At 39.9% G+C, this 24,878-nt stretch overlaps 1 protein-coding gene across 8 annotated transcripts in view; it reads left to right on the top strand.

Annotated features, from left to right (window-relative positions):
* The window catches only part of ENOX1 (ecto-NOX disulfide-thiol exchanger 1), a 364,265-nt gene that overhangs the window by 185,064 nt on the left and 154,323 nt on the right, over window positions 1-24,878 (top strand). The window contains exon 1 of one of the 8 annotated variants that reach the window (XM_048046939.2): window positions 15,355-15,455. The exons of the other annotated variants lie outside the window; for them this stretch is intronic. The gene's annotated coding sequence lies outside the window, so the exon portion shown is untranslated. Of the gene's footprint in view, window positions 1-15,354; window positions 15,456-24,878 lie in introns of those variants that run through there. 8 annotated transcript variants of the gene reach the window in all.

Raw genomic sequence — 24,878 nt, 5'->3', positions numbered from 1 at the left:
TTATTTATTTTTATGAATGAATGAATTGCTTAGAATAGAGGTCTGAGCTTCTTCACCTGATAGAGAAGCTGACTATATAAAGTTTATAAGTTTATAAACCAGTCAGTGCTGAACATATTTCCTGTTCCTACAAATTATACACATTCAGTGACAGCCAGGTAGAATTTGATGCTTCATATTTCCTTTCTGCAAGGAGTGGACTTTTGAAGAATAATTAAAGAATGTAAAATATTTGATCATAAGTAACCTGAATTTTCAATGACTTTCACAGTTATGGGGCAGTTCTCTGAAGTGTATAAACTGTAAATATATTGAACTTCTCTGCAGCCCAGTTAAACACAGAGCACATCGATATGTCAGGAGATGGCTGTGCTTTACAGAGGATCGAGAGAAGATTAGGGCCTTCTTCTCTCCATCCTCTTTCATCTTTCTTTTTCCCCCAATACCTAAATTGAGATTGATCATTTACCAGAAAAAAAAATAACACTATGAGCAAAGAAGCGTAACTCAATACAATACTGAAAGACCCTTAGCTGTCGTATCGGACTCAACTTACTCTTAAGCAAAGATTAGCAAGGATAACTTATGTACAAGGCTGTAAATCTGCTTAGCGTTCTGTGACTCTTACAGACAAATAATGCTTCCAAAACACTGCCTTTGAACACTGTGAGAGTCACCTTTTTGAATGACTGATAAATAAGTCTGATGATTTCAGCTGAGAAAGTGAATAATCTTCAGCATTCTGAAACATGGAAAGCAGAAACATAACTCATCATGTACATTACTTTTCTGTGTTATGGTCTCTCTTAATATAGACATATGTTGCAAAAGTTTATTATAATGAGTAACAATCCATGAAGTATTTTTTGTTGTGAAGCTTGCATTCTTGCAAGCGATTAAGTTTTGCCTTTTGTTTAAAAACCCCAAACAAAAAATGACACTATGTAACCAAATTTTCCCCAGAACATACTCTTTGAGAGTTTGCCATTTTTGCTTGCCTTCATTACTTTGATATGTTCGTAGCTCAATAGATGAATCCACGACAAATGTGTACAACAAATGCATAAAAGAAGTCCACAAAATGTTCTTTTTGTCCCTTACACCTAAAATCTCTGGACTTCATGAAGAAGTAAGGTTGAGTGAAAAATATTTTTTTTCATGCATTTTTTCGATAGTACTTGTTAATCTGAAAAAAAAAAAAAAGGCAAACCAAAGATGTACTAAGGATCTATTTTTAAAAAGTGAAAATATACTGTTCTAGAAGACATTTTAGTACCTCAGATGGGATATATATGTATTTTTTTACTATGTGATTGTTCTTCTTAATTCACAGAATAGAATAGAGTATCCGGAGTTGGAAGGAACCCACAGCGATCATCGAGTCCAATTCATGTCTATAACTTTGTTGTCTGTTCTTTATTATTATTTACTTCATTTTTGTAGTCTACTTAAATATAAGTTGAGGGCACTGTAATGATGAAAAAAATCCTACAAAGAAATTACTAAGGATAAGACTGTATTAAAAAAATAATAAAAATTGGCATATCTGATGGTTGTGTTCTCTGTTTTTTCAAATTAAATCAAGTTCCAGGATGATTTTTCTTAGACCAAATCCATTAGCAATTCTGTGGTCCTGTTCAGGAAATTCCTGTCATCAGTGAAACTTATCTGGCCGAGATTACCAATAGTTTTATGGTATTAAATCTGATAGCTAGCACTATGCTTTTTTGTTCGGGATTGATGATGGGCTGATAGACCTGTGTAGACTTTGGTCATCCTCTTTGCCTTTTATAAGAATTGACTTAGTTTCAACTTTCTTCCAGTGCTCTAGAATTTCTCTGGTATTCTGAGATTAATTGAAAATCAATTCTGGTGGTTCAAAACGTCCTAAGCCAGCTTTTTGTCGAAAACTGCTGATACAGCTGCTGTTTAATATGTTTCCAAGCTACTGACAGCAAAGAAAGTATTTGTCATAGCTGAGCATGAATTAAAACATCAAAGACGCTAAGCAAACTGCACCTGCGTAGCATGTCAGGAGTAGGTAGGTCAAGGGCAACAATGGAGGGATTTAAGGCATCTCCTAAGAGTGCCACTGACTAACATGGCTTCTCTGTGGAGTGACTTCAACCTCACTTAGTGAACACAATGGTAACACAGAGAAGAAAAACTCAGTCTACAGAAACACAGCACACACTGCACAGGACAATAAAGAAGGAAATGCTGTCAAGCAAAGCAATACTTGAAAATCCAAACAGACCAGCACAAAAGTAGAATAAGGAAGTACATTTGGCAAGGTACGTACTTGATGTAGAAGAGTAAACTTCAGGAGAACTTCTTACCCTCAAAGGCAGAACAGATCTATTTATTGAACGTTAATAGTGTTCTTGCATCTTTATTGGCAGTTCTATCATTTATTTCCAGCAAAAGACCAAAGTCATTGCAGAGATTCTTCTTCTGTCAGCCGTACTCAAAAAGTTACTATAATATTTTACTCTGCAGAATATTGATTTCTCCCCCCTTTCTTCTAATGTTTTCTTCATAATCATCTAATGTGTATTAATTGCAATCCATTTCCCTTTGTCTCCTGCTCTAGTTTATTTTTATAGCTGTTTTAACTTCAGTAAGCCTATGTGACAATTAAGACAAGTTTTTCTTTTTCTCATTGTTAATGTTTTTTAGTCCAAGAAAAATGTTCTTGAACAGGTCCCAGCTTTCATCTTTTTCCCAAATAAACTGCTTCTACAAGCTGAATTTGCTCCTTATTGTTCTCAGGATTGCAAAATGAGTCCTTTTAAGGCACCAGGTATATTTGTTTTCATTTTATCCTGTTTGCGAATAAGAAACATAATGAGCAAATGGTGTCATTCATAAAGAAGCAACTGCTAATTTTTAATTCTGTGGTAAATTTTATGTTATCTTCCAAGATAAGATGTAATATAAAATTCCTGCAAGCTAAATGCAATTCTTACTGAGCTCAAAAAGTGTCCTTATGTAGAATTTTGTTGTTATTTCAAGGCAGCACAGAGCCTCCAGCACATGCTATTGAAATTGAAGTTTTCCATGGTAATTCAGATTTCTCCCAAACACAGTATAAACAGATGCTTAAGGAATCCCTCATCAGCATTTTCCTCAGTGCATTTGTGGTCTGGAACAGATATTACCCTATTTATTCTGCACAACCTTACTTAGCCAGATAGTCTTTTCCAAAATTACACAGTTTCTGGTTTCCTCCTTTTGTCACACCAGAACAGGTTGGAAAGACTTCACCATTTCTTTCAATGAAACATCTCTCTAGCCTGAGGGCCATGGACACATCCTGGCTCTATGGCTCAGTCAGCCCCTAGCAGATCAAAGATTTCACTGGATTTTGATCAGAATGCAAAACTGCTTAATTCCAGAGATACTCTCCTATGAAGAAAGGCTGAGAGTTGGGGTTGTTCAGCCTGGAGAAGGCTCCAGGGACACCTATTGCAGTCTTTCAATATATAAAGGGGGGCGTATAAGAAAGAATAGGACAAGGGGTAGTAGTTTTAAACTGAAAGAAGGTAGATTTAAATTGGATATAAGGAAGAAAGAAATTATGTATTCAGGGGGTGGTGAGGCAATGGCACAGGCTTCCCAGAGAAGCTGTGGATGCCCCATCCTTGGAGTTGTTCAAGGCCAGGCTGAATGGGGCTTTGGGCAACCTGGTCTGGTGGGAGGTGTCCCTGCCCATGGTAGAGGGTTGGAATTAAATGATCTTGAAGATGCCTTCCAACCCAAGCCATTCTGTGATTCTATGATTTCATATTTTTTTTTTTTAGTTCTGGCATCCATAAAATGTTAGTCTGATTAAGTGCTGGCCTTCACCAAGGTGTGAAAAAAGAGGTGAGTAGCAGAGCCTTTCCAAGACGTCACAGAAATTTGGACATCTCCACATATCCCTGTGCCAGCGCTGCTCCATGGGGAAGCAGAGCATGCAGGGATGGTGTCCCCTGCAAGTTCCATGGTGCCCCAGCCAGGCCAGCAGAGCAGGACCCAGGTCAGAAGTCAAGCTGATGGGTCTGGGCAGTGTAATGCATGCAGGGAGTGAGGGAAGGGATGAGCACAAATACAGCTGACAAGACATGGGGGAAGAAAGTCCCAGCGAGGCTGCTCATGGCGCCAGTTCACACTTTTAGCTTTTCCACAAAAAGTTCAGTTGGCATTGATTGAGGAGGACTAAAATGACTGCTGATCATTGCCAAGGGGTTATTGCTTCTCATTATATCAATAAAATGAAAGCAAGGTTCCAGGTTACCCGGGCAGTGTGTGCTGATACGAAAAGCGGCATAAAAATTTCCTGCCTGTGGTGAGTTTAAAAAGACCATAATCTGAATTTAGTGAGCCTTTCACTTGCATTTCAGACTAGGCCTATATGCAAATTCTATAAGAATATATTTTAATGTCATTTCTAACATGGCAAAAGACCCTCAGTACAGCCCTCAAGATCCCAAAGTAGAAAAAGCTATTAGGTACGTTATTATTTTAAATTTTAATCTATTCTGATGTTCACGAAATGCTCTATCTGTAATGCCTTCTGTATTAATCATAATAAATATTTTATCCTTCCTGGAGAGGGCAAGCTGACGTAATGTCTAAATGACAGGGAACTTGTCTCAGCTTCTTTATAACACTTGCTAGACTTAAAATGAATATCAAAAAGTTCCAACAGAGCTGTTGTGCAGATAATAAAGGCAAAAACTTGTCTAGAGGTATGAAATAATAACCGCATGCAGCTATTTGCTTGCTTGCTGTTTTCTAATTTACAGAAAATGTAGGTCACTTACTTATAGGGCAGCCATACAAATACATTAAGTGCTGCAGTAATCACGGTTACAAAAGTAGTGGCATGGAGGGAAGATGAAGAAGCAAGAACAACAACAACAAAAAGTATGATAAAGGTTTCAGAAACAGAAATTTGTTGATTAGTCGTATATACATATTTTTTTTTCAATATTGCTCTACAAAGAATGGTCAACAACAGGATGAAGCCAGTAGTTCCATGTCTGCCCTCTGAAAAAAAGACAAGCACATGTGTGCAGAGGTTGAAGCACTGGCCTGAGGGACACTGACATCTCCTGTCTCATCACTGCTCATCTAGTGATGGGTATGAGCTTGGATATATGGCTCATTCCTCATCCACGTGCAACTGGGTCTTGTCTTTCATCAATCTCTATCCTGTCGTATTCAGGTTTTGTCAACATGCTTGCACTGAAATGAGGAGAACTATCTTGGTTAAGACTGTACTATGTAATGGATCTTTTCAGTGGATGAACAGGAGGTGCTTAAGAAGAACTAAATCAGCTGGGTGTCCAATAAGGCAAGGCGTGACATTTTTATTGCCCTCCAAAATCCCCAGACCAAGCTTCTCTGCTATAGCACAGACATGCCTGTGTTCAAAGCTTAACAGAGACTAGGTAATAGCAATGCTGTGTGGTTTTTTTTTTTGGTGGTTTTTTTTTTTTTTTTTTAATTGCAGCCTGCAAGGAGTTTTTATTGGTTTATTTCTTGGCTGAGAGTAGAGTGGTCAGAACAAGACAGCCAGGAAAGTGCATATTTTAGAGCACCAAATAGATTAAAAAAAAGTGGTGCTCCTCCTCCTGATAGATAAAAGCCATTCCTGTCCACAAGCTGTGGGCATGCTTACTTCTCATTATTAGCTGTCATTTGAAGGTGATGAAGAAAATTAGCAAGGCAGCTAAGCATTTGAGGAGAGCATGAGGAGAGCAAGATACCTTACCAGAGCTCTTGGGTAGGAGGGGGTGGACTTAGTTAAAGTGATGGTTGTGGGAGCATTTAATACATCTGGTTCAGTTCTGTGGCTGGCTCTGTTTGTGGAGGGGAGCCTTGGCTATCGTTTGGTCCCTCTGTCTTATTTTAGTTTCACATTACTCAATGTCTGATTATGTTGGACAATATTCACTGGTGCTCTTGAGAACATTTTGGACAGTGATGAAAACATGACAAAGATTATGTCCATATCATTCTATCACTGTTTAGGAAAGCTGTGAGCGTGAGCCAAGGCAGGCACTGGATAGTTTGCAGAAGAAGGGGTGCCAGCCTAGAATAAATAAATAAGTTAATCAGTCTCCACTCTCTCCTGACACCCTGACTGCCTATATAACAAGCAGATGAGCTGGGAGTCCTCCAGCCTCTTGAGTAATGGCTCTGAGTCTTAAAAAATATATATATATATATATATATAAAAGAGGGAAAAAGAAACCTACTTTGTTGCTATAGTCAGATGGGGCTAAGGAGATGCTAAATTTGCAGACAGCTTAATAAAAGTGTGGAAGATAGATCCTGCTGGCAGAGTCAGGTGCAATGCATTGACAAGAACTCCTCTGGCTAGTGGTGCTGGTCATGGTGGGGTGGGAATTTTGCACATCCTATGGATTTTGGCAGCATGTGTTAGAGCTGAGAGCATTACTGGGCATGCTGTTCAGCAAAGCAGTATTTCTGTTCATGTTTTCTTTTCAACTACATCCAGCCTGTTTTGCAGCCGTGATAACTTGTGGCACAGTTCAGTCCAAAAGATGGTGTGGCAGGCTTTGTATGTCACTCTTGTTTACAGTGCAGACATTACAATCTCTTTCAGGTCTGGTAATGGGAAGTTTTCATGTGATGCTTCCTCACAGACAAAGAACTTGCAAGACACAGTGGAAAGTTGTTGTTGCCTCACAACATGTTCCCAAATGAACTGTGATAACGCAAGTTATGTATGGGTGTAATATCAGTTATTTGTGCTGACTATCTGCAATTGTTAGGTGCTGCTGTGAGAAAAATGGTTACTTGAGTTTTTGGGGTTATGTGAACCAAACAAAACCAGACAACATATTTGGCATGTAAGGAAGTTTTATATTGTCATTTCATTGTAATGCTTTCAATGCATCCAAAAATCTTGAACTATTCCAAATTCATGCAGTGTCTTCAGTGCTACACATCATCTTTTTATCTTAGGTTTATCTGGAAGAAGTATCTCCATTAACCAAACCAAAGGTGATTCAGGAATACTGATGATTTCACTGAGGTTAATATTACCTTATAATAAAACCTGTTCTTTATGGATTCACTTACTTAGGGCGATAGTGCTCAAATATAGTGGATGATATTAAAATCTTTACAAATGTTTTTGTAAGTAACTAAAACTACTGTGACATTTATTGTATTCCCTTCTCTTAGATTAGGGAATAAAGCAGTTACTGAAATTACCTTCAAAGCAAAACTATAAAGATTTCCATTCAGGATTAACATTGAAAAAATGAAAATACCAAGTGCCATTTGGGGCAGTGTGATTGTATTTTAATATCTCCCACGCCCAATGCTGCATCACTGTAAAGGCCTGCAAACTGATAGCAGAGGGTACGTCCTGTTTTCTCCTCCTTGTGCCTCTTGGCCCACCTGAAGAGATGTGCCACCCACATGAGGGACAGGTGTGCTGCTCAAATGTCCTCCACTGTCATGTAGTGAGGGACTGGTGCAAGGTTTCCTGTCCCTGTAGAGAGATCTTGGGGCTCTGTGGTAGCAGGGTGGCCTCCAGATGCAGAGGAGGGAAAGAGGGGTTGGAAGCAACTGCAGGGGCTCCAGATGCCCTATCCTGCTGAGAGATAAGCTCTGGGTTGAGGAAGGAAAGAGCACGGTGTCTAAGAGTGGCAGGGGAAAGGGGGAGAGAAGCTTTGGAGAGGCTGCAGGACTAGGGGAAAAGTGGAGGAGGCAGTAGCGGGCTATTAGTGGGGGCTTGAGGCTTTTCCTCTCTCCGCCCTAGGGAACCCCTTTCCTTCCACATCCTCTGTCTGTGGGATATGCATCTCTGAGCTCACATCTCCTGGAACTGAAAGACCATCCAGTATCTTATATTCATCTTGCTTGTAACAGGCATCTCCTCCCAATTCATTTCCAATGATGCCTCCTCAACATTCTTGGTCCTCCAAAAAGAGGAAAAAAGATTTAGAAAGAGGAAATGTAGAGAGACCTCCTAGAGGAGAAGCTGCAGTTGCTGCCAAAATTGGGTGTGAAGGTGGCAGCTATTGAAATGCAAGGAGATGTCTACCCTCCTCCACCTGCTTTGCAGCACCAAGGTGCAGATGAGACTAGTCAGGTTAAAGCAGCCCATCTCCATCTTTTTAGGCATTGATAGTGCTTATCAGTAAAGTAGGCAGGGGCTGTCCCTGGGCAATGCTCACCTGCCTATATTTGGAAGTCTACCTTAATGATGTTGCCTGGATCTCAGGAAAGTTTGGTTCGTGGTAGACCTATGGACTCCATTCTGGTTCTGTCAGCCTTTTTTTTTCTGCTCGCCTTATGGAGCTATGATGAGTTTTAAAGAAAGAAAGAAAACATCTCTGGTACTTAACTCAGCAGCAGAACAAAAGTACTGCAAAAGTACTCAAATAGGTCTGTTGAGTAAAAATGTCTGTCATGGTAACTATTCTGAGTATAGCTGCTCTTCTGTGACAACTCCTTTGAATTATTTCCATGTGGAACACAGCAGCTCTGACAGGAGCTCTTTTTTAGAGGGAGGCAATTTTCCTCATATATGACTTGTCAGCTGCTAACTGTGGGTGTGTAAATATAGCTGAAGTTTGGAAATAGTGCCGATCTGGCAGAGGCTTGGGCAGTTATTATTTATGGCTGAATGGATGAGATTTGCCAAGCTGGGTTTGATGGTAAGCATTGCAGGGCGGGTACATTAGCCAAGCTGGTGTTTGTGGAGCACCTTGGCAGTTTTATATTGATTCAAAAAATGCAGTTGTTCTTGAAATGGCTCTATGAGTGGTGAATAATTTATGTAATTTATATAATAACCATAACAACATTCAGAAGCACCTCACTTTCATTTTACTCCAGTCTCATTGACCCTTTCTCCTCCCTTTGCTTTTACGGCCGTGTCCTCCCTTTCCCATCATTCTTACATAGCATTTGGGGTTTCTCCTCCTCCCACTCCATCTTTCAGCTGAACTCCCACAGATCACAGGATCTTCCCTCCACACCTCTGGTGTGGGCGACCTCATTTGTTTGGAAACCTTCTGCTCTAATCTCTTCACTGTTAAATTACAAATTTATTTCTGTGTTCTTGTTTTATCTTGTCATCTAGTGCCAAGGTTCTGGTTTGTGTTCTCTCTCATAAGCAATCTTTCCTGGTGCACTCCCTGCTGTGCCTTACCATGGCATGCTCTCTTTGTGCCAGCCTGTACTTTCTGTATACACACAGGGTCTTTCTCAGCCTTCTGAGACCTTTTGCTTTGACTGGAAGCCCTTTTCCTGAGAAATCATAGTAAGATTTTTCTTCTATACTTTCAAGGTCATATATCCCTTTTGATCCGGATGATCTCATTCACATCATCCAGAAAGAGTGCTAGAGAGCTCAACAAACCTTTTTACATTGTAATATTCCATGTCTCAAGTGCCAGACCTTTTATGTTCTAAAAGTCAAATAAATGCACTTTTATCCCTCATTCTACCTGTGTGTATGAAAATTATCTACAGAAGAACCCCCTCCTTTTTACAGGAGACCTTCAGATCCTTTTACTAGTCAAATGTGCTCTCCATCACAGTATTGCAGAAGGTGTGGAAAACTCAAGGAATAATTAGTAAAAGAAATACAGAAGTCAGCAGAAGAGAACTTCCTTCTTCAGCAGTAGCTTGTTTTAGTTATGTCTTCTAGGATGTCTAGGAGAGAGGATTGTCTCTGTGCTTTCTCTGCTGCATACAGCAGCAAGCTTATATTGAAACCTAAAGGTAGTAATTTAGCTGGAGTTGTCAGAAAGCTGGGATTTTGTATGCGCTCGCATTTCTTGCAGATGTCTGTCACGCAGCAAATGTTGCTGGCTGACTGCCCTTAAAATGCTGGGGAAAAAAGGGTTCTTGAAAAAGGGTAATACTAATGACTTCGAGCCACTTCATATCTAATAGCTAGTGCACTTCCTGCTTCTAGGGAACGAAAACAATGAAACGTGGAGTTTGTGGAAGGCTTTGTGTTGTTTCTGAAGAGATGCTTGTAAATTCCCTATTTGGTGGTTGACTTTAAAAAACAAACAAACAAACAAAAATGGTCAAATCACTAAGTGATGATGACAGAAGTGATCATATTATTCTAAGTTTTACTCAAAACATATATTGTGTTGGACAGAAAATAAGAAACTATTCAGAAAATGTGTTCTAATATACCCTGCTGGGTTTTGGTCTCTCCGGGGAGCTTCATTTTATGACTTTATCAGCTTACCTTAAAGCCACAGAATATGTGATTCACAATTTCACCATCCTATTAGTTCATGCTTCTGTTGGGAAAGTGAATCAATTTCTGTATCTGAGGAATGTATGGACAGCTTCCTTTTCCCTATATTCTCAAGGGGAATCATGAAATGTCCAAAGTATAAAGGTACACAGAGAGATAGATGAATTCCAGTGCTGAAAGCTGGAAGTTAAGCCATCTAAATGTTAGAACTTTAATAAGAATTCGATAATCAGTGTTTTGCCAGCAATGTGGTAATGTACTTTCTCACAGTGCTATTTGTACACAGTGTACTTTGGTCACTGGGTGCCACAACCAGGAAAGAACAAAAGACTTAGCAAATTAAATCTGAAGATTTCCACTCCTGCTGTAGAACGGGTAGGTATAATGTACCAGTTCATTTTAAACCAAATTATGTGTCAGGACATTCAGAAACTTCTCTCTGAAGCCAGCAGTGTGCAACCTCTGGTACAACAAGAACTAAGATGCTTAAGGTCCAGTTATGAATTTTGATGAAAAAACTTTAAACAGAAAAAAAAAACCATTCAAACTAAATGGCTCTGTGACATAATTAATCTTTCCCCTCCTCCTGCCATCCTCATTATTCATTCAAGTGCACATGTAAAATAAGGATTTGATCAAAAGTCCTTTGAAATAGATGATAATCTGCCAGCCGTCTTGGCTGGGGTTTGGACAGCGACTGTATGTTTGTGTTGTGCCTTTATAGTAGGCATTTTTCAGATTTCTTGAGTGTTGATGGAGCACATGACATAGAAGAAGAAACTGAGACAGCTGAGCATCCGTTTTGCCTTAGGAAAACATGTCTAAGGGAAGATCTAAATGATATCTTCAGCTGTCTAATCGGGGTATAGGAAGATGAAACCAGACATTTCTTGGAAGGAGAAATGATGAAAGAGGGAAGGGAATGGACACATCTTGCAACGTGGGAAATCCCGTCTCGATATTAGGGAAAAGCAAATTACAGTGAGGTGATCAGGTAGTGGAGCAGATTGCACAACGATACTGTGAACTCTGTTCTTGGAAGTATTCAAAATCCCATAGATATAGGCAACCAGGTCTAAGCTGACCAAGCTTTGAACAAGGGATTGTATCAGATGACTGCCAGAGGTGCCTTCATTCTGTGCTTCTGTGCTTCTATAAATGCTGTTCATTTTATATACTTTGCAGTTTTCTAAGTCTCAAGCATATTTGAACTGTTCTGTATGTATTCAGAAACTGCTGGGTTTGCTGTCATTTGCTTACACAAATGAGAAATGGAAAGGTTGTTAAAGAAAGGGTTTGGTAAACTGCAATATCACGTACTTTTCTCTGCATCTATGCATTTTACACATTTAGTTTATAATATCAGGTAGAAAATATGTATCTGTATCCATGCATAATACATATATGTGGTGTTTTCTTCTTCTTTTCTCTCTCTTTTATTTATTTATTTATTATATATTTTTTTTTTTATGAGCAAAGCAAGAAGAAGCATTCTGTGGTTGTTTGGAATATTAAAACATGCCTGCATTCACACTGAAAATAAGCCCAAGTCTAATAAATATTATTATGGCCACAGATGGATCTGCTTTCCCATATAAATATACGCATATCTTCTTGCTTCTTCTATTAATCTGTATCTTCATGCAGACGTGTTTTGCAAAACATGCTTTTTCAATACCTTAGCCACAGAAAATTTTCTTTGAAAATCTCTTAAAGTTAAGACTTTTTACAATTATTTTGTCAAAAGCTGACAATCAAAACCAATACTGTTTGAAATATAACAATGTTTTAACTGTTTTTAGTAAAATATCCCAGTTTTACTTTTTCTAATTAAAAAGGTATACATTTCCTTTTGAAATCTTTTTAAACTTTAAGCTAGACAATTTACAAACTTTTAAAACAACATTGATATGAAATACCTAATGAATGGAAACCTTCTTTGCAGTTCAAGAAAATGTTTAAGATTTTGATCGCTATCTTTGGACCAATTTAGGTTGGTGAAATAAACTTCAGAATTTCATATGGTGTAGGAGAAGAACTTTTTATCCAACATATAACATGTTTTATAGCATATTACAACAAAAAGTGGAATATGGAGTATGTACAAATGGATTATGAACACTGTGGTTTTTATATGGACTGTAGTAGGTATGACCTGTAGTAAAAGTCTGGAAATAGGACATGCCTGACCAAGGAAAGGAAAGGAAAGCTGAAAGAAAGCCTATGTCTTTTCTAAGGCTACAGCCATCTGAATAAATGTTTGTGCCCTTCTCTGAAAAATAGAGTAGAAACTAGCACAGAAGAATAGTTTACCATGAATACTTCACATGGTTATTTCTGCTTGCTGCATCATCCTGCAATTACTACTGGGACATCTGTTTTTATAACTAGTAATTTTTTTATTTATTTATTTGGGACAGGTCTTGCACAGTTGCGCCTTCCTGGGGAGACAGAAAAAAAATAATCCTGTGAAAACTCGTGTTTCTTGCAAGACACATGCACAATAAAGGCCAAATGGGATTCATCAGTATTATTTACTTAGCCAGCAGAGCTGTTTATCAGAACCATATACAGATCATTCTGAGCTTATAAAGGACAATGAAATAATTGTGACCAGACTGGCTAAGTTTCACTATTACTTTCTTTCTGAGCATTGGCTTTCTTGGCTATGGAATAAAGCTTTTGAGGAATAAAGCTTTGGCTTAGCTAAACAAAATGTTTTGTGTAGCTTAACTGTAAGCAGCCAAGATTGTAATTTTTGAGACTGGAACAATTTGTCTTCTTCCATGAAGCATTTCTGAAGCATTTTCATGACAAAAGTGTTGATGTTTTACACACGCAGTTTACCAAGGACTACTTTAAATCATTTTTAATTTTCAGTAGCTTTTCATCTACCTGCTCGTTAAGCAAAAATTGGCAACTAATTATTTTGTTTAGAAATGTCCATTATATTTGGTACCTATATGCCTTAATGTCTCTGTAATCATTGCATAGAATTGCAATGTCCATAACAACCTGCAAGTTATGACTGATGAAGGTTGGTACTTATTCAGAATTATGACGTGAGGAATTTGCAAAAGCAGTGGATTTAGGTCCCCTTTGAAAGCGTTTTGTCCCCAACACCCTCCCAACACCCCCATCTTACCTCCCCACATTATTGAATAGCAAACTTCAGATGAGATGCAGGCACACCTGCTTTTGTTTGCATATAAGCATATACAATGACTGTTTAACAAACCATGTATATATGTGTGCCTTCCTCGGAGGCTAGGATTATCCAAAAGTCCACAGGGAGAATCTTTACATGTGAAGAGCAGATACAAAACAATACTGAGAAAAAAGAAAAGGTCTAATTTGATGCACAGGACAGAGAGCATACAAGAAGCTCCAGCAGCACTAGAAGTCTTGCTGTGCAGCAATGAAATTCCTGCTGCCTGGTGTGTCGAGTAAGCAGAGAACAACGTAGAGCTAAGCCTTATAGTCATGTAGAAAGATCACTAACACACAGAATCAAGGTAAAAATATCACTTCTATCCATGGCTTCCTTGCCAGGAAACTCCCGCTTTCCCTTTTCTTCCCAACATTTTACTAGAAACGTCCTTTCCAGAGGTAGTGGGTTTTGTTTTTGTTGTTGGTGGTTTGTTTGTTTGGTTTGTTTTGTTTTTCCAGCTGTGGTGGGGGTGGTTTTTTCCCCCCTTTTTCTATTTGCTAGCCCCGTGGATCTGATAATCATCTGTGCACAGTCCAGTCATTGCTTTTCAATAGTTAAATCATTTCCACAGCTTGTTCACTACTACCACTAGTAGTTCCACTACTAGTCTTTAGTAATACCCTTCTGAGACTATATGTGTATCATATATTTGTATGTCTTCTCTTGCATGTCATGGAGTTCCTTCTGGGTTACAACACCATGGCTTTCAGGAGGTGGGTGGTTCATTCTTGGACCAGAGTTTCACCCTGCCAGCTCATCTCTGCAGGGTTGGTAACACTTCGCACACCTTGGCTTGTTAGAGATGAATGCTTTATAAGAAGAAATTACGTTGCCAGAGAGCAAATTAGTGATTGATGTTAGATGGAGAGTTAGAGATTATAATTGTGCTAGCAAGATATAAGATTATACTTAAGTATAATTTAACAGTATCTTATTAAGTGTAGCAGTAGATTAACCACCGCTACCTTAACTAAACACATGGAGAATTGTAAAATGTAAATGCTCATTATTTCTATGTTGCCTCTGCTGTCAGTGACTGACTTGAAGGTAGGGTGATTGACTTGGGGCTGATTTAAACCTGTTTTATTCACGGACTGGGTTTTACACCTTCTCCAGTTGTTCTCCTTTAATGCAGGCAGGGGATGTCAACACATCTGCTCAATGCTGCATGGTTCACCAGGAGAGGAGAAGGTGACATATTTTATCTGGTCACTGAGATATCACTGTGCCATTTCACTCTACACATCACAATTAAAGCAAAGTGAATCATTTACTTGACAAATTCAGTCTCTTGTTCTTCCTATGGAAGTATTATCTCTAGTTTATTTTTTCTTTGAAGTGCCTGATGGCAGATTGCTCTCATCACCTCAGTTGCTGACAAACTGTAATTAGGTATCCGTGTGCATGGTGCTAGCTAAGGAAGGTGCAGAGAGCCAGTTCCTTTACCGGTTTGTTTAATTACCTTTGTGTGCTGGCTCCAAAGGATTTTGGGAGCCCAGCTTCCCTTGCTTTGTCAAGCTGTGTAAATCCCATATCAATTATACCTCCTATTCTGGAAGCAAATCGCAGAGTGTACAAGCTTCACATTTGCTTTGCATGACTATTTGTAGGAAGCAAACATAAAAGGAGCTTGTGTTCAGCCACAATAAATTCATTGTTAATATGAAGTGAATATTTATATCTTTCTTTTTGCTATTTGCCTGATGCTACTAGCAATTAATTTGGTATTCAACTAATTCTGCCCAGCCTATGCCAGATCAGAATTTTCTATCCCTGGGTTTCCAATACATTTCTTACACAGTATTTTGTCCTTAATGACTTTATAGCTTGTTTATTGAAAACAGGTTTTTAATTATTTTTCAGCAGTGTTGGAGACCTGATGAGCAATTGTTAGACATACTGGGGAGAGACATTCACCTGATTAATGTGAAAGTTAACTGAGCAACAAAATTGCCTTGTGAAGAAGCAGCTATGAACAGAGTTGAAGTGGTAAGAAAGTTTGAGGGAACCTGAAGAAAATATTTAAAGAAAGTTTGTTTAAAATGAGGTGCCCAGCAAGTTGAATGTTGAGTGTAAATATACAGTGCTTGCTGGCCAGTATGTTGATTGGCCTGTTTGTTATCTGCAAGAGCGGACACACACATGTGCTTATGAGGAGACAGTTTGTATAGTCTTGACTGAAAGCTACTGCATTGGAGTGACAGGATATTCAAGGACTGTTTTTAAATAATAAAAAGAGAGAGAGAGAGAGAGAGAGACTGATGGGTCCTTCAGGTGTGTGCCAAAGATGAAGTTGTGCTGCAGCCAGCACTTTTAATTGCATGCAGTGTTGGCGTCCAGCTTCAGCGCTAATGTGTGCTTTTGGAAACAGATCCGTCCTTTGGGAAACAGGTCTTTTCACAGAGAGAGGAAAGGAGGAGAGAAAAAGTTCGTCACTCTCTTGTTGGCAGAGCTCACACTGAGAATATTTCAAGTGTTACCGGCTCGCGCCTATCAGCAGCAATTAGGTTCTCAGTTTGCAGGCTTGTGGTCAGCTTAAAGGATCATAGCAGCATGATCCCCGCAGGGTTTTAGTACAAGATACTAAATGATACTCATTCATTTGGAGGTTGTTTCCCTCCTTGGTGTTTCAAAGAGAGATATCTCAGTGGGGCCCCAGCAGAAACTCATGCCTAGATCATCGAGTTTCTTTCCCGTGGAGGGTTGTAGCACCCATGGAGAGGAGAACCACAAGGAGATTTAGTGGAGACACGGCACACTGAGGCTGAAAAGTGACACAATTGGATATGCAACTAGAAGAGGAGAGTTGAGGCTTGAGTGCTAGAGGAACCACAACTCAGCTGGTATCCAGTAGTACAACTTCCAGCTTTGAGTAGATGACAGATGTCTCCTCACAAGACCAAAAAATGCAGAATGTTTCAGAGTCATGGCATGATGTAAACCATTCCACCTGCAAACTTACTGCAACTGTTACAGCCCAAGACAACCCCTCTGCCTTGAAAGGTGGCTTTGTGCTCCTGCTCACTCATGTACTAGTGAGGGAAGAAGCTTTTCTTTCCAAAAGGAAAGGCGGGCTGACTTTTTGTATACAAGGTTGCATTCTTGCTTGCCTGCTTTCAAGAGATGAGCACTGCTCAGATTACAAAGGATTTAGCTTGGGAAAACCAGATGGTTTTCTGTGCCATGCAATCACTTTAGGAGTAAAGGGTAGGGAGAAGACTTAAAAGTCTTAAAGGTCAAGAAAATTAAGTGAATCCAGGCTGGATACATTAATGGGGTTTTAAAAGATTTTGAAGAAAACAGAAAGAAATGAGAAGGAAATTAACTAACACCTATTTGGAAGAGGAAAATACTCCCGTGATTGACAAGCACCCTGCAGCACCTTTGCTGTTTCGTCTCACCTCCATTGTGATAAGTAACTTGGACAATTCTTTGCAAAATGTTTTAACTTCCTTTCCTGGATAACATGATGGACATATAAATTACTTTAATCTTGCTTTGTATGCTTATTTCTAAACCAGAAGGTCAGGTGGTTAGGGTTTCAGACTAGAATTCAGAGATCTGAATTTATTTCAAATTTCTGTCACAGCTTTGATTTAGCAGGTCTTCAGCAGGTAACTTCCTCTGTCTGTGCTTCATTTTATTGTCTGCAAAAAGGAAATAGTGATGCTTATGTTCCATCCAGGGTGTCCTGCCTTATCAGTTTAGCTGATAGGATTTTTGAAGCTGTGTGTGCCTGTGTCTTGGGTCAGCAGTGTTCCAGCCTTCCCGGGCCATACCAGCCCTGTCTGTTTCAAAGGCCTTTGTTTTGCCTGGCTTGGAGGGAAAGTTCCTAGTGATGTTTGGATGTGTCTCTAGTTGCCATTTGTTATCTTTCACAGAGCACCTTTTTTAGACCTCCCTTGTAGAGCAGCCAGGGCGCTCGAGCCAGCTTGGTGGCTGTGCAGGACAGCTCTGTGACGATACAGAGCATTTTGGATTGCCTTGTGGGAGCCTAAGACAGGATCCAGCTCAACAGAGTGACCAGACACATGCTTAATCTCTGCCTATTCAACAAATGCTTTAAACGTAAACATGCTCCAAAGTGTTTTGCTGTACATCGGTGAGCTCCAAAATGTGCTGCTGTGCTTTGCTAGATAAGGATCGGTATTTCTCTCCGAAAGAACTCGTTATAGGACAGATATATTAGCACTGCCTGCGTTTCTAGGTGAGAGGCTTGACACTTTGCTGTCTACATGGCAGCTAAAGTAGACAAAAACAGAAAATATTTTTTTAAATTGCTTTCTGACATGTAAATAGAGATTATTCAGTGTGGTAATTTGCACATGTATTATAAATTAGTGCTATCAAGCTAAACTATGTGATAGCAACCACTGATGTGAATCTTGTGTTCTTTATTGTTCAAAAAGAACAAAATTAATTTGCTTTAAATGTGCTTTTTGTTCTTTGAAGTACCTGCTGCTTAATGCAAGCTGCTTTCATGAAGGATATGCTGAATTGTTGAGTCCAAGCTTTTATTTTCCTATGTACAATTTTAAAAGCACATAAAGATGAAAGAGTTGAAATAGTATAGGTTATGTGTTCGAATGCCAAGAGTTCTCCTGTTTTTATCAAGATTTTAAAAATTGCTGAGTGTGATCACAAATAATGTGTTAGAGTATCACCTTTGAAAACTTTGGGAGCTTAACATAATTTAAGAGCCAGCCTTTCTGATGGGATTGCAACTTGCTGTAAAGCTAACGCTGTGCAGCTGATAAACAGTGACAGAAGAAGTAGGCGATCCAAAGCACATCCAAAACACCCAGGCCTGCGTGCATCGACTTCTGTTTAAATCATATATGGAAAACTATCAAGCCTGGGTGTTTAAAATGCCTGAGACTGAATAGTGTGTGAAGTATAAGCAGCAGCCAAAGTTTGTAAAAGCAACTCATGTCTAATACACATATATGTATGCGTGTGTGTATATACATAGATACATATATACATTCATACAGTGTATGATATGCGTTCAGACCTGATACAGAAGTGTGAGTGGCAAAAGCACTTGTACATTTCTCTTCTGGAAATTTGTCCCCAGACTTACCAGTCCTGTTCGCAAAGCTTGGCCCTTCGCTGTCATTGTGCTGGCTGGAAAACCTAACATCATTTCCTTCTTTGTAACTGGGGCCCTTCCCTAATTTGCTTGACATAGATACAGTCCCCAGTGGTCCCTGAAAGGGATCATAATCCATCCTTACCATCTTCATCCCTTGCATTTTTTCCAGGTGGACACTCCACAACTCTCCCAACAAAGTGGATATTTTTTCTTTCCAGAACCCAAGTCTGACTATTTCTGGTAGGAGGCACGTAACAGAAACACATTTGCCAAGTGCTGCTGCCTCTTTCCTTGGATATGGGAAAGCATTTTGTTGAAATGGGAAAACCAAATGAATAGATCCCGCCAGCCCCGCACGCCTCCCGTCTGCGAGCATCCCCACCCCGGGGACGTGGGCTGTACTGCAGACTCAGGGGGCTGGGTTTAGAGGAGCCCTTTGTTGAAATATTGGCAGCACATCACTGGACTTGTCGTCGTTACAGATGGAGCGCTTTGCCGAACAGATGGATTCTCAGCTTTCGGAAAGAAAGGGAAGGTACTTGATGTACCATGGTGGGAAAGGAGGGGGGGGGGTCTTCCAGGCATATGGGAAGGCAGGGAAGAAGGCACGTTCTGCACTTTTTGGTGCACTTGGAGCCTAGCAACCTCTTTCTGGCAAACTTGCTGGGAATGTGTGAGCACAGAGCTCTGCAAGAGGGTGAAGTTACTGTAACAGACGTGGAGGAAGTAATTTGCGCAGAAGCAATGGAAATGAAGGCAAAATCTAGAAAAGCCTGATCTCCTGAGTGCACAGCTAAGTATGACAGTGAGGGATCGGGCAGTGCTGCTGCCCGGGAGCAGAGGCACACTCTGTTGAGGCACAGGACTAGCACCAGAGCAGCACAGGACCAATTAATATTTTAAAATCTGTTGTGCTGAGAACAGAGGTCAGGGATAGATGTTACCTGCCACTGTGAAGGCAGGCATCCCCGTTTTCCAGCAGTACTTGCATCAGTTTCTATCTGTGATGGGGCAGCTGGCACAATGGCATTGTTCGGGGACCATGTTGCCTTTTCTTGTCTTTATCCTCCCCTCCCCACCTTCCCATCTCATTCATACTTCACCTCCATCTTAACTGTGAGTGCAGGATCAATTCCATGCAGCACCCAGGAGCCTGCAACCCTGACTGGAAGTGATGCTATCTGCTCCAATATTTACTGCTAAAATCTTTGTGAAATTGCCAAGTGGAGTGTGATAAGGACGCCGCATGAACTGAAAAGAGCTATCATATTTTGGTGTTGTGTGCTAACTCTCTACAACTTTTCAGTCACTTTACCCATGCACACACACATATACAGAGTTAGCACAAATATTGTACTTTATTGTGGTACAGTTTAGGAGATGATGACCTTGGACTTCAATCTTCATTTTTTCCTCTTAGCTTAATTAGACAATTTCAACACCTCTTGAATACAGGCATAAAAGCTATCTAGCCATTGTAAGGATGCCAAAGTCCTAGGAAATCCAGGTTTTCTGAGGAAAAAGAAAAGGAATGTAATAAAGGGCAAAAATGTCAAGGTTCTTGTAAAAGTGTGATTCTCTGCTGAAAGCAGCTATGCAAAAACATCGCTTTCTTAAATGATGGTTCTGGCTTTTGTTCATAGTCAGGGTTGTGTCTGTAGCAACTGAAATGTCAAAAGTCTTTTTTTTTTTTTCCCTGAAAAATAAAGTAAACTGGATTACATGCCCACTTGTGCATCAACTGTGCTCCGTTTCGTAGGACTGAATTCTCAGGGAGGCTCTGAGATAAAATAAACCAGGAAACCCATCGTTGAATTTTAGTATGAACATTTTTCAGATTGTTGTGTCTGGATCTCTGCCAAGTTTCAGCCCTATAATAAATTAATTCCAACCCACACAAAAGAGAAGAGGAAAAAAAAGACTGCTGCAACACAAAAACATTGGGCAATTTTTATGAGGAAACAAGTGGCCAAGAATAATTAATTGGAAAAGTAATTATCCAAAGAGAGAGTGAGCTCTCTTCTCTAATTGGAAGCTATAACAGTTTGCAGACTTACTAAACGCAGTATAGGAGGAGCATCAGCATTTTACTTCACAAACCCGATTGAATTGAATATCAAGTTAAGATGTTACTTCCTCTTGTTTTATTTCTCCTTACACTCAGAACTGTGATTGAGGCCACTTCCTTCTCTCTGTGGCCAAATCTAATCTGGCTGCCGCAGGACTGGTGAAATTCACGGAGGTGATGAGCCAGGGTCTGCTTTCTGCATTGTACGTCTGGCTTTATTGAATCTCTAGTCACCCTCGGATAATAAATATTTCATATGTTGGACAGGTGAAAGGTTTCATTCAGCTGCAGATCTGCTTCCAAGGCAACCAATTCCTGTCATCTGAACAGTTTAAACATGTTGAAAACAAAGCTTTCTTTCTGGTTTTCTCCTCTACGATTTTATGTGTAAAGCATTATCCGTCTCCCTCCAGTCCTTCCTACAAGCAGATACAGAAAAGCCAATAGCATTAACAAGTAATTTTAAACAATTTATAACCCAAATGTATTCTCTCTTCCAGTCAAGATGGGATGAAAAATGCCATTTTATTTTGCAAGCATAGAATAAATATCTACAGGTATAGAATTGCCTGGGTTAGCATCTATAAATACCCTGCACGCAAATGTATGCAACTTCAACACAATGTTATGCTTTACATTATGATTCCCCATTATGATGGGCGTTGCCCTGGTACTGTTCTCCAGTAATTCTGTTACATGGTTGAGTTTTTGGGGGGGCAGTTCCCCAGTTCTTTCTATGAGAAAACTTACTGAGAAGATTGCTAGCAAAATGTCTCCAACCACATCTGATTTCTGCCGGTGTCAGAACTTATGAGACATTTTCTTCTGGAAAATATCTGCTGCCTCCTTTTACATCTTGCAGCTGAACAAGCTCTTCTAAAGAATAACTTTTCTCCTTCTTCCTCTGCACATCTCCAGACATTATGGTAAGCTACTCTCCCTCCTCCTCTCAAGCTCTACCCACATGTGGACTCGGTGGCTTGTGCTCTTCTCCATGTCCCCTCTGCTCCACCTGCTACTGCTGGCTAAAAGCAGCATTCTCTTCCTGCGTGTCGTGGCAACTGTGAAGAAAGGGGAAATTTTGGTAGGCAGACCATTGGTAAAGGAATTTTTCTACCATCTTTCTACCATCTACCATCAGGCTTAGCCTGAGATGTTTTTACTGGAGTCTACCTGACCTTCTGCATTGATGTTCTCTTAATGTAATTATGACAGAGCAGTGGTATTTCTCCAGGAGACTCAGGAAATCATTTGGAAAATGCAGCATCTTGGGGTGAGATTGAGGGGTTTTAGCTATCCTGGTAGAGAATCATGCATAGGGGGTTTATTTTATCTCTCTTCCCTCTCCTGCTTACTGTATAGGTTCTGGTGCTGTATTCTGTGTGTAGGAGGATGTTCTAGATCAGTTCAGAAAGGCTGTCACAAAAAATGCACAACTGCTGGTTTGGGTTTAGGGGAGAGATGCGAAGTGGCTACAGGCTGTGATAGCCATCTTTGTGCCTGGTAGATCCATGGCTGATCCCCGCATTAGAAACAATTAAACTACACCTGACCTTGCAGCCCTCCTCCTCCTGCTTCCAGGCATATAGATTTTAGCCAGCAGGTCTCTGGTTAACCCCTCCTCACTGTTGTTTATTTCCTGCCACTCCGCAGACACACCACTGAGCGTTAAGTATGTGAACTCAAAGACGCTCCCTCTCTACTGTACAGACTTAATAGCAAACAGTCACGAGCTGACTTTCTCCAGGCAGAATTATTTCTACCTAAGAAATATAGGCTTCGGGAGTATGCCCTCTCTCTCACCCTTTTCATATTGCATTAAAAGCATCCACTTTGGGAAACTACAACTGTGTTTATTCGAGTGTTGAATTTGGAAATAGTACCGGGATCCCTGCCACTGCACGCTTGAACCATGAAGCCCAGGTCAGTTCCATTTTTTGGTTTTCATGTACTGGCACAGCGCTGCAACATTTTGAGCTTCCAGGTCTCCGTGGGAGCAATTCTCATTTTAACATGCAGAAAACATCATGTTTGATTTTATAACCTTACTTTTTGCTTTTTGTTTTTTTGTTTTTGGTTGGTTGGTTGGGGTTTTTTTGTACTACTAAACCAAAATGTCAGGGTGGCATGTCAGTAAACACAATGCGTTCAAAAGGGATCATGCTGACAGGCTCGAAAACTAAACACTCTGTTTTCAACAGGCAGGAGCAGCTCCGATTTTCCTTACTGCCAACCAGGCTATCCCTGGACCTTAGGGGACAGCTGTGCTTAATCTGCCTTTTGCTCCGTTGCTGTGACTGCCAGCTATTGCACTAAATAATGCGGTCTCAGGCTGTGGGAGGATAACAAGTTTCAATCACTGTTCACTGAGGTTGGCTTCGTGACTTGAAGCTGCTGACTCAGTACCCCCTTAGTTTTGTCAGTGAATCAAAGCATTTCCTATCTTCCAGCCTTCTGCAACATTAGGAACATTGTGGTTTTGTTATACTGCTAGACAGAAAGGCACTGGCGCAGTTCTTATTGCACTGTCTGCAACTGATGGGTGTTACTCCTCTTTCATGCGGTACTTTCTAAGGAGGCTGGTTTTGGTAGTAAGTCTACACTACACCTCAGAGTCCAAGTTTCACCCAAACTGAGTTTTCATTTCTGAAATTTCATGTGTGTAGTCTCTCACTGTAAGATGGATTTGCACAGGGATGATCAGGGATGAGGTAGCAAGATTTGGTACCCTCAGTGTTTGTTCCCCCAAATGTATGTTGGATGTCTCTATCTGAAGGCATAGGACTGATAGTTTGTTTATAGGGAAGACATTGTGAGTCTTCCCAAGAAAATAACAATGGTTTTTGCAGGGCAATATGTTGGTGTTTTACTGTGTTGCATCTGGGGATCTTGCTTCCTTTTAATTTCTTTAATGTTTTGATATTGCTAGGAATGCTCTTGCAGTAGAGTTCCTCTTGATGGAAGTTATGCCACTGTCATTTTTTTCATGTTTCATCCCATTGATGAAGGATAATCTGGAGCATATCCAAACACAGTCTTTTCATGACCAAGAAAGTAGCGGCCGTTGTCCCCTTCAGTCACTAAAGAGCAGTCTGGAGAGCAAAATGTAGTGTCCAGCCCCAAGTCTTCTCTGACTTTTCTCTGGTGCATTGAGTTACACTGCTTACAGGTTTTCCTTCTTTTAAACTCTTCTTTCTTTGTGTATTTGTTCCTCGTCTAATTATTTTAGGTCAAGCCTACAACAGTTGCATAGATTACTGCAAAGGTAACGCTCTGTGATCTTCCTGCAGCAGGAAAATTTGCATGGAAAGATAAATATCTTTTTTAGGTATTATATTTATGGAAGACAATGGAGGGGAGAAGTTTTGAGTGACTGAAAATTTTGTAACTGCACCATTAATGTTTAATTACTATTGGCAGCCAAGAAATGCCTTTCTGGATTAACCAGACACTCTGCTTCAGGGATATGCATAGGTGGCAGAAAGTGATAAAGCTGGTGAAACCGCACCTCTGGGAACATGTAATGGGATCTTTCCTGTGATATGCAAATTATGCTGCCAAGTTGCTGTATAAACAATTCATGGGAGAAGTGGTGAGAGGTAGTTAAATAGCTGGATTGCGTATCAAAGATAAAATCCATCACTGGGAATGGAAAAATGCATTAAAAGAGTGGGTTTGCTTTTTTATATATATATATATATATATATATATATAAAATATTCTTTGCCCAAAGCATTTAATTGCACTAAAGAGTAAATAGCAAATGATCTATCAAATTGTTGCAGTTCAGAGTAAAGGAGTGTTTAGGAATGCAGCATGCATGTAGTTTATGGCAGAGAAGACTTTTTCTTCTAAATGTAATCTAGCCAATAATGTTACTCTTTTTTTCTTTTTTTTTTCTTTTTCTTTTTCTTTTTTTTTTTTTTTCTTTTTTTTTGACAAAAAAAAAGATTACTTCATAAATGTTAATTTGGATACTTTTCAGGCAGAAGATATGCACTGCTTACTTTTCAGTTATAAATCCAATCCTGACAGTTCCAAGCATGAGCAATGATCACAGGCAGCCCAGCAAAACATATTTCAGGGTCATATGCAGTCATAGATCGATGAGTGTGCATAAACCTTATTGACAATAGCAGAAGTTGAACTTGTGGCTTCAGAGTGGATTTCTACCTTTTGTGTTTTATACAAGGAGAGGATTCTGGCTAATCACATTCCTCCAACAAATCAAAGATTGCTCTTTCACAAA

Source organism: Anser cygnoides, chromosome 1 (assembly GCF_040182565.1).
Source record: "Anser cygnoides isolate HZ-2024a breed goose chromosome 1, Taihu_goose_T2T_genome, whole genome shotgun sequence".
Taxonomy (NCBI): Eukaryota; Metazoa; Chordata; class Aves; order Anseriformes; family Anatidae; genus Anser; species Anser cygnoides.
This window is presented reverse-complemented; position numbering and strand designations above follow the sequence as displayed.